This window comes from Seriola lalandi, unplaced genomic scaffold (genome assembly GCF_002814215.2).
Source record: "Seriola lalandi dorsalis isolate HSWRI2012SDOR001 ecotype SW California unplaced genomic scaffold, Sedor1 jcf7180002054549, whole genome shotgun sequence".
NCBI classification, from domain to species: domain Eukaryota; kingdom Metazoa; phylum Chordata; class Actinopteri; order Carangiformes; family Carangidae; genus Seriola; species Seriola lalandi.
This window is the reverse complement of record NW_019525102.1, coordinates 135237-140306: the sequence shown is the minus strand read 5'-3', so window position 1 is coordinate 140306 and position 5070 is coordinate 135237. Positions and strand designations below refer to the sequence as shown.

The 5070-nt window shown below is 42.2% G+C and overlaps 1 protein-coding gene and 1 long non-coding RNA gene across 2 annotated transcripts in view; both read right to left on the bottom strand.

The window, feature by feature from the left end:
* Window positions 1-5070, bottom strand: part of LOC111661708 (C-type mannose receptor 2-like) — an 11229-nt gene that overhangs the window by 705 nt on the left and 5454 nt on the right. The gene's annotated exons all lie outside the window — the stretch shown is intronic.
* LOC147818618 (uncharacterized) lies at window positions 177-2340 on the bottom strand. The gene is made up of 3 exons (XR_015437806.1): window positions 1033-2340; window positions 452-527; window positions 177-239 (listed from the first exon to the last, which is right to left on the bottom strand). It is a non-coding gene; the product is annotated as an uncharacterized LOC147818618 (long non-coding RNA).

The following is a 5070-nucleotide window of genomic DNA, read 5'->3' as shown; positions in this document are numbered from 1 at the left end:
CTCCACTCCAGGTAGAGACCAGTGCCACATCCTTTTATTTCCTGGTTCACTGTACAACCCAATCCAGGCTTCGGTTTGATTCTTTACAGAGTCAAGGAGTCTCTTCATGTCTGTCATGTCATACACTTTGGCCAGGTCAGTATAATTCTCTCTACAGAATGACTGAGCTTCTTTCCAGGTCTTATTCTCTCCAATAAAGTGGTACTCATAGTGACGACATGTGAAGAAGGAACACTGACCTACACACAGAGAAAGAATATTATTTACGTATTGATGCTGAACAAAGTCACTGCTTACACCACGCCACTTAATTCATACGGGACTCGGAGTGTGATTATTGGATAAGCACCATGAGTAGTGTAACTGTTATATGAATCCAGATTAAGTTGTGTAGTGTAGCTAAAAAAAGGGAAGTCATCGCTCCGGTGTAGAGCCAACATCATTTACTTACCCATCAAAATGAGCAGAAACAGACTCCACTGCATCTTCGCTCTGTCAGATAAACCGAATACAATGATTTTCAACATCTTCCTCGTCCGTGTTTGAGGGAATTCATACAAAAAAAACATGGCAGAAAAAAGCAGGCCTATATATTAAAAAGAAAGAGAAAATGCTCCAACAGTAAACGTGACGTGCAATACAACAGCCTTCAACAAATCCTTCTGTATAGTAGATACACTAGAATGTAGTGTTACGATCGCAATCACTGTCATCACAGGGTGATACACAAAATAGGAAGAAGACAACTTGACGCAGTGTTACCAAAAGCTCAACATTGTATAGTCAGCTTAACAAAAGTCGTATCTATAGTAGGCATATTTTAATTGATTACATTATATTGTCAGGCATTTGTTATTGTGTTGACCATTTTTAAAAACTCATAAATGATATAAATTTATATAATGATTACTTAAGAAAATTATAAGTTGCAATTATAAATTATTACATCAAGTTTGCTTTACACACACACACACACACACACACACACACACACACACATATATACACATACACAGCAGCAACTTTACTTACATATGGTTTCTTCTGTCTGTGCTTTACTCTGATGTGTGTCTCTCTCATGTGCTGACGGAAGCTGCTCTGTAAAATATTACATGCTCCACACATATGAGTTATGAGAGAAGTGATTTGCATAATACAACCAAAAAACAAACAAAAGGGAAATATTAACTTTTGACTCTCCAACTAAGAAAACAAAAAGTGTCATAAACTGTTGCCAGGGCTGTACATGTCTCTCTGGGCTTCATCCCAGGTCTTACTGTCCCCAATAAGGTGGTTCTCATAGAGACGATGTGAAGGAAGAACAATGACCTACACACAGAAAAGAAAATTGTGCAATTCAGTGCAGTCGCTTGTTTATTTTAAACTTTATTTGAAAAGAGTCTGACTGTTATTTCCCCTCAGATTAAGCTGTAGTAATTTGCTATTGATCTTTGCTAATATTTTGGTGTGCAGTAACCGAAACACACAGGCTGTTCAGTGAAATGCATACAAACACTTACTGTATATCAAAGGCTACAACAACCCAGAATGTTTCTGTCTAGAAGGTGATGTTCTGAAAATAGAATTCACACTTAAAAGTCAATATTCGAGATTTAGTTTGAAGATAATTTAACATAAAAAAAAAAAAAAAAATTAAAGTGTAAAATTTGAAGATAAACTTTACCCTCTTGGTACAATTTTTTATTTTTATTTTTTTTAAGACTCTTGTTATTGATCAAAGCCCAGATAAAAACTGACAGCTTCCATTCATGGTGGATATTATAATCATGATTTTGTGTTTTATATGGATTCAAATGTCACAGCTGTCGCATCTCCTGACAACCATAACAGGAAATGTAATGCACTGCATGATTTTACAGGGAAATAAACACGCAAATTTATGTCATCCATGTATTCAGTATCCTTGAACATGACTAATCAACAGTACTCAGTTGTTTACAACCTTTGCCTCACCTATAATATAATAAAAAAAACAATATTTCAAATACAAGACCTGAAAACATATTACAGTGTAAGTTTAAAGAATATTAGAATAACATGCTTTAAACATTAAATAAGATGTGTAAACAAATGTGAGTTTTGCTATCCCTCACTGGCACCAGACTGATTAGTGGACTACAAGTTCAAGTGAGACAAGTTGTTTTTAGTTGCTTACCTCAGGTCAGTTTTCCCACATTACAGTTAGGAAACAAAGCCGACTCACGATGTACTAAACAGAACTTTTTCTCCAGGGCAAAAGGAAACCCAGTACAGTGCAGGTGTGTGCTTCAGTGAACTGAAGTGTTACAGTCCTTACAGTATCTTGCTTGTTTAACTAAATCTAAAGTAAATAAATGTAGTAAAGTAAAAAGAACAATATTTCCCTCTGAAATGTAGGAGAGGAACTATAAAGTAGCATGAAAAGGAAGTACCTCAAAATTGTATGTAAGTATGTGTTCGTTCGTTAATGAGAGATGGTGCCACCCTGGACACATCAGTGTCAAGGAAAAACTCTGCACTAGAGACTTGGAGCTGCTAGCGGTTAGCATGCGGCCGTACTATCTCCCGAGAGAGTTTTCACATGTCATTGCGGTGACTGTGTACATCCCCCCCTCGGCCGTCGCCGCTGCAGCCACAGACCAGATCCATAGTGTTGTCTCTCAACTCCTAAACCAGCACCCCCATTCCCTCCTCCTCATCTCTGGGGACTTCAACCACACGTCCCTGTCCTCTGCTCTTCCTACCTTCACCTAGTATGTGGGGTCACACCAGGGACAATAAAACTTCGGACTTGTTGTATGCTAATATCAGGAATGCTTACACCTCATCCCCCCTCCCCCCGCTGGGACGCTCAGATCACAACCTTGTCCACCTGATCACAGACTACACCCCTCTGGTGAATAAACAACCACCTAAGAAGAGGTCTGTGAAGGTGTGGTGCGAGGAGACCAGTGCCAGACTCAGAGATTGCTTTGAAATAACAGACTGGGAAGCACTCTGCACCCCCCACGATGGCGACATCGACACCATGACCCACTGCATCACAGACTATATTAATTTCTGTATGGAGAACACTGTGCCCTCCAAGTCAGTATGCTATTTCGCCAACAATAAACTCTGGGTGACCTCCGAGATTAAGGCCCTGCTGAACGAGAAGAAGAGGGTCTTTCGATCGGGGGACAAGGAGGAGCTGCGCAGAGTCCAGAAGGAACTCAAACAGAAAATCAGGAAAGGGAAGGACTGTTACAGACAGAAACTGGAAGAGCGGCTAGTGCAGAATAACACCAGAGATGTCCCCCTTCTCCATAACAGTTGATCAGATGAGGTGTCAATTTAAGAAGATCAAGACAAGGAAGGCCCAGATGGCATCAGCCCCAGATTACTGTGCAGATCAGCTCTGTGGTGTGCTCATGCACTTGTTTAATCTGAGCCTGAGCCTGGAGAAAGTATCGGCCCTGTGGAAGACCTCCTGTGTGGTCCCGGTACCTAAAACCCAGCGCCCCAAGGAGCCTAACCATTTCGGGCCTGTTGTCTTGACCTCTCACCTGATGAAGACTTTGGAGAGGATCATCCTGAGTCACCTGAGACCACTGGTGAGCACACAGCTGGACCCCCTGCAGTTTGCTTACCGGCCTAGTGCTGGTGTGGACGATGCAGTGATCTACATGCATAGATCACTGCCACGCCTGGAGGACAGTGGGAGCACTGTGAGGATCATGTTTTTTTACTTTTTTAGTGCTTTCAACACAATCCTGCCGTCACTGCTCAGAGTGAAGTTGGAAAGTGTGGGAGTGGACCATTACCTGGCTGCATTGATGATAGACTACCTCACCAACAGACCACAGGACGTGAGGCTTCGTCACAGTGTGTCTGATTTGGTGCTCTGCAGTACAGGTGCCCCCCAGGGTACGGTGCTCTCCCCTTTTCTCTTCACCCTGTACACCTCGGACTTCACACACAACACCACACACTGCCACGTCCAGAAGTTCTCTGACGACACAGCCATTGTTGGGTGTGTTTCGGAGGGAAATGAACTTGAATACAGGACAGTCATCAGGGACTTTGTCAGCTGGTGCAAGATCAACCAGCTTCAGCTTAATGCCAGCAAAACAAAGGAGATGATTGTGAACCCCAGGCGGAAGACATCCCACTTCACACCAGTGAACATCCAGGGACTGGACATCGAGGTGGTGGATAACTACAAGTTCCTGTGGGTTCACCTAAACAACAAACTGGACTGGTCCACCAACGCCCACGCTCTCTACAAGAAGGGTCAGAGTCGCCTTCACCTGCTGAGGAGACTGAGGTCCTTTGGCGTGTGTGGGGCTCTCCTCAGGACCTTCTATGACTCTATGGTGGCCTCAGCCATCTACTTCGCTGTGGTCTGCTGGAGAGGGGGCAGCACTGACAGGGATAGGCAGAGGCTCAACAAACTGATCTGGAAAGCGAGCTCTGTCCTGGGCTGCCCCCTAGACTCCATTGAGGAAGTAGGTGACAGGAGGATGTTACCTAAGCTGACATCCATCATGAACCTGTCTCTTATACACATCTTGCTTGCTCATCGGGGAACGGTGAGTCTCTTTAAAAAAGATGTGTATAAGAGACAGGCTGCCCACGATGTGCCTGGTTCTGCTCAAGGTTTCTACCTATCAGAAAGAGTTTCTTCTTGCCACTGTTGGCAAGTGCTTGCTCATCGGGGAACGGTGAGTCTCTTTAAAAAATATTATAACCAGTATTCAGGGCTATATTAAAAAATTTAATAAAATTGAAATAGGAAAAAAATTGAACATGAAATAGCAAGAAAGAGAAGAACACTTATGGAAATAAGTAATATATACAAACGATCAGTGTAATTTCACCAGGTGTGACAAAGACAGTGAAAAATATGTTTACATGATTATTTCAGATGGAATTATAGTTGTAAATCTCCCTAGTCATCAATTGCTTTGTAATTGAATTTTATTTTTATTTGCAATCTTCAATGAATTTAGTAAGTTAGTAATTTTGTGTCTGTCCTCCCAAGATTGTGATTCCTACAGTTCCCAGAAAGCCCTTCAATAAACCCAGAAA